We start from the raw sequence: 12,470 nt of genomic DNA on the forward strand, positions 1-12,470 counted from the left end.
AGATTACATTTATCAATTTAGGTATGTTGAACCATCCCTGATCTCTGGGATGAGGCCTACTCTATCATAGTGGATGATATTTTTAATGCATTTTTAGACTTGGATTGCAAGGATATTATTAAATTTTTTGCATCTGTGTTCATAAGGGAAATTAGTCTATAGTTCTCTTTTGTTGGGGGTTTATCTGGTTTGGATATCAAGGTAGATGTGGTCTAAAATAAATCAGGCAAATCTTGGTTAAGTTTTATTTTATAAAATGATTTGAAAATCTTGTAGAATTCTCACTAAAGCCCTTAGAACCTGTACTTTTTTCCTCTCTCTCTCTCTCTTTCTCTCTCTCTCTCTTGCTCTCTCTCTCTATTGCTCTCTCTGTCTCTCTCTCTCTTTCTTTCTTTTTAGTGAGAAAGGAGAGAGAGGGATAGGAGACTTTATTTCACTATGCTTCTATTTCACTATAGGTTATATTTCTTTTAAAATTATTTATCTGATCTTGATTTAATTTTGGTAGTTAGTATTATCAAGAAAATACCACACACTTATTCTTTGCTTTACAAATTTACTGGATGTCTTAATTAGGATTTCTATTGCTATGAGGAAACACCATGAGCAAAAGGTAAGTTGAAGAGAAAAGGATTTACTCAGCTTACAACTCCACAGTTCTGTTGATCATCAAACAATGTCAGGAACTCAAATAGGGCAAGAATCTAGAGACAGGAACTGATGCAGAAGTCTTGGAGGGCTAGGGCTTACTGGTTCCTTTTACTTAGATTGCTCAGCTTGCTTTCTTATAGAACTCAGGACTACCAGCCCAGGGATAGCACCACAGATTATATGCTAATATAAATGTGACCCTAACAATTCCACAGGAGAAGTCCTACAGCTAATAAGCACTTTGAGCAAAGGTGCTGGGTACAGATAATATCAGTATCCCTCCTATCTATAAGTGACAAACTGAGAAAGGCATTAGGTAAACAGTATCGTTCAAAATGCTTTCAAAGTGAGATAAGATATCTTGGGGTATTTCTAACAAAGAAAGTAAACACTGATAGGACAAGGGAGTAGTGTGAGGTGTTTCACCTAGCCAATACAATTGCTAAAGATTGTGCTGTTTGCCTTAAATAATGTGGTTGTACTTTGTAATACTACACTGAAAACACTTAGGGAAAGAGGCTCTGATTCAAGCAGAAGGTATTTCAGCCATGTTTTCTATATTCTAATATGAGAACTGGTATTTTAAGGGGTTTCTTCATGATTCAGAAATACCAACGCTGTATATATTTGAAATGGAGCTATCAATACAATGTAAGCTGGGGCCAAGCATTTTCAGAATGTAAGAAGATGTACCTTCTCTGCTCTGAGAATAGCTGTAGTGTGTGTTCCCAGGACAGTTCTTCCTCTTTGAGGACAATAAAAGAGTCAAAATCATACTAATAAATAGAAAAATGCAATTTAAATAATGTTAATGTAAAGATTTTATATTTGCACTGAAATGTAGGAAAGTCTAGGTAATTGAAAATGAACCAAATGTTTAAGTTGAAGCCAGATGTCTTTCAGAAGGTTTTGTAGAAGGTACAACACTCAGCTAATACTTTAGTGAAAGAACCTGATAATCAGTGAAGTGTTTGCATAGTTCACAGAACACAATAGATCTCACCAAGACCCGAGTCACAGTCCTAGGAGTGTCATTTTACATTGAGAATAGCAATTCATATTTTTAGTTGTAAGAATGATTACTGATGCTATGGTATAACTGCCCTCTGAGAGGCCCAACAAGCAGCTCAGAGTCAGATGCAGATCTGTATACCCAACCAATAGAAACCGAGACCCCCCTGGGGTTAAATTAGGGAAAAGTTGGAAGAAATTGTGAAGGAGGATGACCCCATAGGAAGTCCGGCAGTCTTAACTAACTTTGACATCCGAGATCTCTCAGACACTGAGCCTGCAACCAGGCAGCATACACCAGCTGGTACATATACAACAGAGAACTGCCTGGTCTGTCCTCAGTAAGAGAAGTACCTAACTCTTGAGGGACTTGAAGCCTCAGGGACTGGGGAGGTCTGATGGGGTCGGAATTGGGGATGGGGGGACATCCTCTTGTAGATGGGGAGGAAATAAGGGATGAGGAACACTCAGAGGGCAGACTGGAAGGGGTCTAACAAAGAGACTGTAAAAAAGATTGAATTCATAATAATAATAATAATAATAATAATAATAATAATAATAATAATAATGTTTCCCAGTAGAAAAAGGTTAAGGAGCCCTGGTCTAACTAGCTGCTTCAGTTTCATATTTACTGAAGTCAACCCAGTTTTTATCTCCCATCTTTTCTACATTGTAACACTTTCATGCCTCAAAGAAGCTTTTTTCCTTTTTAATCATGTTTTTCTATTGCCTTCTAAGATATCATCCATTCAGTCTCCTTTAGTTTTTTTTTTTTTTTGTAGAACTTTTTATGCTACCCAAGCCTAAACACTACAGAATAAAACGTTAATTCTTCTTCTTCTTCTTCTTCTTCTTCTTCTTCTTCTTCTTCTTCTTCTTCTTCTTCTTCTTCTTCTTCTTCTTCTCTTCCTCTTCCTCCTCCTCCTCCTCCTCCTCTTCTTCCTTCTCTGTCTCATCCTCCACTTTCTACTCTTCCTCCTCTTCCACCTTCTCCTCTTCCTCCTCCTCCTTCTTCTTCTTGACTCTGTTGGTCTTTCTGTGGGAGTGGGCTGGTGGAGTGGAAACCTCCCCGAGCTAAAGACAGGTAATAAAGGAAGCCGGGAGCGGCTGGGAGAGCTGCTGTTCCTGGAAAAAAGAAGTAGTGTTTAAAACTACATGCAACAGAACATCTTTGGGGTATATGCCCAGGAGCAGTATAGCTGGTTCTCAAAGTAGAACAATTCTCAGTTTTCTGAGAAACTGAAAACTTGATTTCAAAAGGCTTTACAAGTTTGCATTCCCTCTGGCAATGGGGAAGTATTCCCCTTGCTCCATCTATATCCTTGCCAGCATGTGCTATCACTTGAGTTTTTTTATCGTAACCATTTTGATGGGTGTAAGATAGAAGCTGAGTTTATTTCTTTCTCTCTGATGACTAGTGACTTTGAACATTTTTTTAAGTGTTTTTTTTTTTTTTTTTTTTTTTTTTTTTTTTTTTTTTTGGCCATTCAAGATTCCTCTGTTGAGAATTCTTTGTTTAGATCTCTAACTCGCTTTTAAATTAGGTTATTTCTTGAGTTCTTTATAAATTTTGGATATTATCCCTCTTTGAGACATAAACTTGCTGATTATCCTCCCCAGTCTGTTGACTGCCATTTTGTCCTGATTGACAGTGTCCTGTGCCTTAAGACTATTTTAAGTTAACTTGCCCTTAGAGAACCATGACCAATAAAGAGGCAAAAAAGCAGCAGGACAGATTCCATCTTGTCCTCCAAATTCTATTTTAAGTTACTGTTCTTGGAGAAAGCTACTGTCTGCAGTCCTTGAAGGGATATGGCCCCCACCCTTGGGCTCTGGGAAAGGAAAAAAACATTCCTTTACCCTCTCATGCAATGCCAAGGCTTAAAAAACCCCACTTGTGGGTTTTTTCTTTATAGATCCCCTCATCTAGAGCTGGGTGTCACTCTTTTTCTTCCACCAGGTGTGGGGCTTAGGCACGAGCTTGAATAACGACTCTCATGTGATTGCACTGGCATTGTGTTTCTTGGTGGTGTCTTTTGGGATTTTACAATGTAGTCACAACAATTTCTTGATAGCACATAACCGAGACAGACATATTACTCTTAATTCTATGCTTATGTATTGATTTTCCTCTAAATGATTGTTGGTATTTTTGATTCCTTCCACTTCATTTATCTTCTTTGCATTTGAAAAATATTGATATCTTAAAAGATATATATGGAAAAGGGAGAAAATGCTGGTCAAAAGGTTCTCTCTTCAAAATTTTATTCTTATTTATAGTTCACTGATGACACATTATAGCATTACTCAGGATTGTCAGAAAGGTTAGCTTACAGCTGAGCGAGAGTATATATAGAATGGAGAGGAAACTGAATGCAGAGAATGTACCTGACCGGCCACTAGCTGTTGTACCTACTCTACATTCATTTCCTTAGCAGTGTGATTGCCAGGACCACAATAGGCAGATTCAGAGAGAGGAAGTGAGAAAAGAACATGGGTATTGGAGACTTCAGGCAGTGACTCATCAGCAAGAAAATCAGTGTTCTCTGGAGTCAGGCTTCACGGAGCAGCTCATTGAATTGAGGGTGGGAGGGAAATAAGTTTGTTTGTTTGTTTGTTTGTTTTTACCTTTGGGAATGAGTAGAGGCTTTTGGGATGGGTGTATTAGTCAGGTTCCGGGAGCTGGGGATGCCTCATTTGCATAGGGAAGAATTCCAGGTATTTTCTGGGCACAACCTTAGGATGAGAGAGGAAGTTTAACCTGGCTGGGACTATGTGACTTCACCAGTGTGGGTAAAGATGGGATATGCAAGATTATTGGGGTAGTGACATGAAGGCCCAAGGCAGGGAAGTGAGTGGTACCATTGTCAATATGAGAATTTTGGGGTTTGACAGGAAGACCCCATTCCTCCAGAAGAGCTCCTCCCAGTTTGGCTGTTTCCTGGTCCCCCAACTAGCCATGAGACCCTTAATCTAAGAATTCATTTCCTTTTGAGTGAGGCTGGATTTTACCCTCCTGCTTCAAATTAATTTATTGTCAACATTAACAATTAATTTCCTACTGATATCTTGCAGAAGAATATAAGCTTTGTAAAAGAAAAAAGTGAAATTATTATTTTAGAAACTTTTATGTGTATCTAAAATGAATATAAATAGGTAACAGAATATCAGTACCTTTTTAGCTACTGAAAAAGTATTGAAATGTTGCTTCATTGGGAAAAATAGTTAAAGAAACTTCAAATTTTTTATTTTTTTTACTCTTACTGACAGACAATTCTTATCTCATTGGAAAATATTCTAGAGTTTCAATAACTCAAATTAAAAATATATATTCACAAATCTTACAAAGATAAAACAAATTACTGGGAGCTTAATCAACATACATGAACAAACATTTAAAATATTATTAGATAAGAATCTAGTCATGAAAATGTGTTACATTAGACTGATTGTGAGGCCTATATAACTTTGTTGAATCATTGATGTCTAGTTCCCAAAAGGTCTTTGGAGATAGCAGTTTTATTCACCTGTACTTAATTTTTCATCTATTTTGAATAAGCAGGCTGGTTGTCCAAATTCTGATGAGCTGAGCAGCATGTAAATTAATGTCTGATAAATCTAATGATGAATTAGCCAAAGGCATGATTTTAAGTACAAATTTAGCATAAAGTTCTTGCCTATCCTATGCCTTCATTTATGATCATATCCCATTGTAGTCAGACTATTAGTCTTCTGTTTAAAAACAGAAAATCTGTTTAACACAGATTTGTTTTCACTTAAGAATTCAAGTTTCTTCAAATATTTATCTTTTAATAGTAAGACAATAAAATACAAAGAGTACCCACAAGTCAGGAATCCCTCCTTAAGTATTTTATTGAATGGCATATGAGTGAGTAACTGACCTAGAACAGAAGAAATAAATTTACAGAATATTCACTTTTTAACCATAGCAACAATTTTAACATTGCAATCTCTGATGACTTTGAACTCTTCCTACACATTACAGTTTTTCAGAAGAAGCAGTAGATTTCTATTCATCACTTTTTATTTTTCTGCTTAGCAATGTTAATGGGATTAGAAATAATGTGAGGTAATAAAATAGTGAATAAAACATGAGTCACCAAACAATAGCTTTTGTAGACCATTTGACAGTTATACAGAAACATAATCTCTTTTACTTTGCAATGTTATTAGGAAACAGTTTAAAATGTTGCTAAATGTCAGCTATTAACCTAACATAAGGAAGGAAATATGTTATTAATAATTTTTTCCAGTTATATTCTTAGGATATGTATTATTCACTGTGTGTATGTGGTGTATGTGCATGTGTATATATATACTTGTAAATTACAATATACACAGGTACAGAGGTATTATGTAGCAATTTTATGCTGGGTAAAATCTATCTTTGGAAAGAAACTGAAAAGAGACAGAGTATTCTAAGGGGGGTGAAATATTCTGTCCTGAAGGGAAGTCCCACTCTCCACATTAGGGAATTCTGACTGGGCATACATGCATTTATGAAAAGATGCTGAGATCTGTAAATGTATCCTTATATTTGTGAAGAAATGTTATTACCTACGGTGACATCCCTTGGTCCCTCAAACAAAAATTCTGCAACCTTTAGGTTTTCTAAGACAAGGGAAACTCCCAGGAACCTATGAGATTGACCCTAGATAAGACTCATAGCAATATTGCATATGAAACTTAAAACACCCACATCTTGTAATCAAGCAAGACATCCAATGGAATAACAGGGATGCCAATCCAGCTACAAAACTTTCAGTCCACAATTAGTCCTACCAACAAGGTGTGCATGCGTAATGATGTAATAGAATATGAGGAAGCAGTCAGCAAATAACTGGCCCAAACTGAGACCCACGCCATAAGACAGAGCCAGTCCAAGACAACATTAATGCAGAAAGGTTATGCTTGCAGGCCTATACTCACAGACAGGAACCTAGTAGATCTGGACTCTGAGAGGCTTCCAGCAGCTAATGGAAACATATGCAGGACTGAGTGCCAAACATTAGGCAGAACTCAAGAAATCTTGGGAGAGGGGTAGGAAGGTTTGGAGGAGCGAGAGGGGTCAAGGACATGAGAAGAAAACCTACAAAATCAATTAACCTGAGTTCATATGGGCTTACAGAGGCTGAACTGAGAACCAAAGAGCATGTATAGGATGGACCTAGGTCCCCTACACATATCTACCAGATTGCAGCTTGGTCTTCATGCAGGACGCCTAACGGGGCTCCCTAACACCTGGAGTAGGAACTGCCTCCCTTGTCCACCTTTAGATTTTACCTCTAATTGGCTACTTTGTCTAGGCTCCTTAGGAGAAGAGATGGCTAACCCTACTGAAACTTTATATACCAAGGAAGGTTGATAGCCATGGAAGACCTCCCCATCTCTGAGAAGAAAGAGCTAGGATTGGAAGGAGAGGGAGAGGTGAGAGGGAGAGACTGGAGGAGAAGATGTAGGGGAAATTGCCATTCAGATGTAAAGTAAATAAATAAATTAGTAAAACAAACAAATGAAATGATTTTCCTTTTTCCCTATGATTTTTTCATGCACTCATAAGCAGAAACCATGTGCATTGGTGATAGTACATTAAGGCCGCACAGGAAAGCCAACTCAAACTCAATATTTTAAAATTCAGCAATGAATTTAGATATAAAAAAATCATATATATATGTATATATATACACACACACAACACACACACACACATGTGTGTGTGCATATATACATGTATGGTAGATTACATATCAAACCCAAGTTTGACCTTTGGCCTCAACACTTACATGTATACACATGTGCATGTCTATGTACACAAATGTACTCTTAAATTTCAAAACCAGTTAAACAACAATAGGTAACTTTATTTAGGGCATCAAATAATTTATAAGGTCAAGTGAAAAAAAGTTCCCTTGATTTCAAGTTGTATAAAGTCCCAAAGGCAAGGTCCCGAGTTTAGGATGGATCCAGTCATAGAAACAACTTGTTCTTAGAAACAGTGTTTAGAGTAATAATGAGTAAGATGATGGGCAATCTGAAGCAAAAGCCAGTAATATTTATTCTACCTGGGAGGCTCATGAAAGTGCATTCCAGGTACAATCCATGATTTGGAGGAACAGGCTATGAGACACTTGTACTGTTTGCTTAGAGTTTTCATACAAGCTGACAGAAACCTCCTCATCTTATTTCATTCATGAACTGTATTCGGACATCTTCCCTTTTAATTTTCCAGATGAGGTATGTCCAGAGTAGTTTTAATTTAAGGTGTTGTTGATAAATCTAATAGATTTTTTGATCTAAGAATATCTTTTAAGTAAGCAAATTATAAACACAATGGATAATATTAGACTGGTGAAAGCATTATTGTTATTCCCTGCCTCCAGAAATGAAGGTCCCTTCCTTCTGATGCTTTAGCTATTCCATCAGCCATACCTTTGTGGGAATTGGCTGAAATGTGATGTGAAAATGTATTTTTTTTTTTTTTGCTGTAACTATTTAACATCAAAACTTAAATTTCTTTGCAAACCATGTAAATGACATTTAATCTGTTTCCATGTTTAATGAACATGCCATAGAAGAAACTGATTATAATTATACCATTGACTATATTATCAGAGAAATGATTAGAAATAAATCTTCCATGAAGACCCCAATCAATTTACATGCAATCATCACATTGAATAATTTTTCTTTCTTTTGTACTTCTTTGTCTGGGCCAAAAAACAGTGATATATTCATAATTTTTATAAGACATAGTAGCATAAACAGGATCTCAACTGTATGTAATAGTATTGATTGCACTATTCTAACAAGAAAAATCAGATGAACAGATTACAAAGGCATCCATGTTATTAGTGGTTCTTGTGTCAGTTAAAACATCAGCCCATACTTTTTTTCTGATAGGAATACAGATTTTATGCTGTCCTATGAAACTAGGAAGTGATTCAAATCCAAAGAAAAACTAAACACTGTGCCTTCTCTAGATGGATGAGTTAGTCTATTATGGTCCCAATACCCAGTCATAAACACAGAGTAGTTAGTAAACATAAAAGGATGTGGATATTCATGTTTGGGGCACTCACCACAGGTGCACACATCAAAGCAGCTCTCATCACCAGAAAAATATTCTGAGAAGACATACAGATTCTTCATGTTATGAATCTTTTCACCTTTGATGCATAGTGCCCCAACTCTATCCTAGGTGGACAGACTTAATTTCTGGTGATATGGTCAATACTTCCTCTTGCCTCTCTACTGTAGGATTATTATCTCTCCAGTGACTTCCACTGTCTCCATACCCTTCCCCCACTGTCTTGTCATGAGGGAAATTTGGGCTTAGACACATTATCTGGAATAACAAAGAGTAAGATGACGGTTAATCTGAAGCAAAACCCAATCATAATTATTACATCTGGCAAGGGCATGAAAACATATTCCAAGAACAACTCTGTGTTATTGTCTTGCTCACTTGGAGTTTTCTCATAAGCTCTCAGAAACCTAACACAGATTCATTCATGGACCATATTCCAAAATCTTATGTTTAATTTCTCAATGTCTGTAGTACTGACATATAAACAAGCTGTTATATATGTGACAAATATTTATCTTCTCCTTTAGTATTTATCACTTGAGAATACTGGATGGCACTGAAAATAGAAGTCTGTATTTGTTTTGAGCATATTAGAGACAAGCCAATTAAGCCTGAATTTCATCCTGTCCATGAACAAAGAAATTTCATGAAATTTTCTCAGTTAAGTCAATTCTCAACACTCGAAACACAAATTCTCCTTCTTGCCACATGTCTCAAATTTGTTTTTAAACTTAGTGTTTAATTTATGAGCATTATTTGGAGTTTCCTCATGAATACACTGTGGTGGTTTGGATAGATTTTGCCCCATTATATTTATGTGTTTGAAGTCTTGTGGTCATAGGAGTTGCCCTCTTAGGAGGTATGTCTTTATTGAAGGAGTTGTGGCCATGTTGGAGTAAGTTTGTGCTGTGGGAAATATTAAAAATAATCACCTCTCAATTTCTCCCGGCCCACTGGACCATGTTCTGGCTCTGGTGCCAGTACTGGCCAGCCACAGCACTATGTCCCGGGCAGGGGGGCTCCTACTATTTTCTTCCAGCTAGCAATATCATCTCGCTTACATGCAACACTCCACACACCCCACAATCAGTCATCTAACGCCTACTTACCAGGTAGAAACATGACTCTTAAGGCTTAATTATCCAATCAGGTTTATATATCAATAAGATCAGAATCTATAAGATGCCAATAAAATAATTTCAAAGCCAAATGATAAAGATAAGGCTTTAACCCAATTATTCTAACCTTGTGAAAACCTTAGCTACTTGTGACTGTTTAAAACCATGCCAGGTCTGGGTCATCTTCTTCTTCGTCTGCTTCCGTGTTGCTTCTCCTGCTTCTCTGACCTCTGACCTCCGACCTCCTTCACTCCTAAACTTCTAGCTCCACCTCCCTTTTCCTGTTCAATCACAGACCTGTCACTGCCCTAATGTGATTGGACAGAAAAAATGTTGCAACAAGTTTGCCACTGTGTAAGTGGCTTTGAGGTCCTGTATGCTCAGACTCCACCCAGTGTGGAGTCTAGTCTTCCCCTAGCTGCCACTGGCTCAAAATGTAGATGTTTCAGCTACTTCTACACCCTGTCTGCCTGGAGGGTACCATTTTCCACTATGATAATAATTGACTAAACCTTTGAAATGCTAAGCCAGTCTTAATTAAATGATGCATATACATGAGTTTCCCTAGTCATGGTGTCTGTCTCTTCACATAAAGGAAAACTCTAAAAGACATATACTGTCTGTTTTAACACAATATTCTTAAGATATTTACAAACTGTTTCATAAAAGATTTTAAATATCTTGGAAAATTGTAAACATCTTTTTAAGAAAATATGATTTTTCTGTTATAGTGTCTATATGTATTCTTATGAAATTATTTAGTTTGTTGAGTAAAACTGGAAAATGAAAGATGGAAATGGTTAATAGTTGATAATACATGTTAATCTATCAGAAGATATGGGATAAATTTCTGGAATCCATGAGAAAGCTCAGAAACATCTGTAACTCCATGTTCAAGGGAATAATCTCCCTTTTTTGGCCTCTATATTCACCAGGTACAAATGGACTGTTCATTCCTGAATGTGCAACATCCATACACAGAAATGAAACATTAAAAACATTTAATAAGATCATGAATCAGATTGTAAAACTATTACAATGAACTAAAATATATTGTGTTTATTTGTTTGCAGTTAATCCAGCCAGTGTTCTCATTTTTAAAATTACTGGCTCCTCCCAGGGGAACACTCCTCTGTTGCTGATGAGAGTGCAAACTGGTACAGACCCTTTGTAAATTAATATGGAGGTTTCTTAGAAAATTGGAAATCAGTCTACCCCAAAACTTAGCCATACCACTCTGCGAAATCTCAAAGGATACTCCATCATACCACAAGGCCACGTGCTATAAAAATGCTTATAGCAGCATTATTTGTAATAGTCAAGAAACAGGAAACAAAATGTCCCTCAACAGAAAAATGGAAAAACACATCATGGTATACCTACACAATGGAGTATTACTCAGCAGATTAAAAAAATAACATCATAACATTTTCAGGCAAATGGATACAACTAGAAAAATACTCATCCTGAGTGAGATAAACCTAAACCCAGAAAGAAAAATAAATGTATTCATTTATAAGTGGATGTTAATGACCAAATAAATGATAATAAAGCTATAACTCACAATCACAGAGAGGATAAAGAGGAGGAGGAGTATGGGGGGGTGGAGCATGGATCTCTCTGGGAAGCGAAAATAGAAGAAAATATTCTGATGGTGGACTGGTGAAGGATGGCAGGGACAGGAGCAGGATCAGGTGGTTGGAAGAAACTGAAGGAGAGGGTATGGGAAGAAACAGTTTGAATTGGGGGGATGTGGGCCTGCCTCTGTTGTGTACACCAGCAGTTTGGGGGTGCTATTCATATATCAGCTCAGAGAGAAGGCAGAGTCCACTGCCCGCTTTTTTCCTTCGAGGGGGAGCAGAGTGCAGCTGCTTGCCAGACTAGAAGAGGAAAATAGGATCTGGGAAGAATCTTTTGGTTCCTGGTTCCTGGTTCCTGGTTCCTGGTCTTCTCTCTGTATACCTGAGTCTCACAGGTATACTTCCTGAAAGGAAGTCAGAAACTGAACCCGGGGTCAGGTGTCCTGGGAAGGAGGTCGAGTCTTTTCTCTGGGTGTGAGAATGTCACTGCATGCCATATCTGAAAGGGAGAGCGCAGCCTGAGTCAAACAGGGTTGAGAGCAAGTGTGAAGTGCCATGCTGAAGCCGACAGACAAGGCTTGCTTCGGGAGTCTTAGTGTCATGATTGTTTTAGGAGAAAGTCTTCCCCGTGGCAATCTCAAATATCTCTCTGAGAAAATCTTAGCTGGTTCATGTTTCTTTGGGAGGAAGGGGGAGTGAATGGATATGCTTTATTCAGGGTGAGCCAGGGATCGTCTGATTTGGAGGAAGGGCATGAGAATATCTGATAGAGGAAATCCTATGGTGGTCCTTAAAGAAACCAGGCTGATGCTAGAAACAAAGGTTGCCCACTGAAAACTGACGTAGGGCCCCATTGTTGACTACAATTTCCACTAAGCTTATTGAACATAGAAAGGTGAGCTGGTGCAGTCTTAGAGATATGTTTTTATTTTATTATTATTAATATTATTTTTAGTGCTTCAAGATCATTATTTTTGGATGTGTTTTTTTTTTTTTGTTTTT

Source organism: Mastomys coucha, unplaced genomic scaffold (genome assembly GCF_008632895.1).
Source record: "Mastomys coucha isolate ucsf_1 unplaced genomic scaffold, UCSF_Mcou_1 pScaffold1, whole genome shotgun sequence".
Taxonomy (NCBI): domain Eukaryota; kingdom Metazoa; phylum Chordata; class Mammalia; order Rodentia; family Muridae; genus Mastomys; species Mastomys coucha.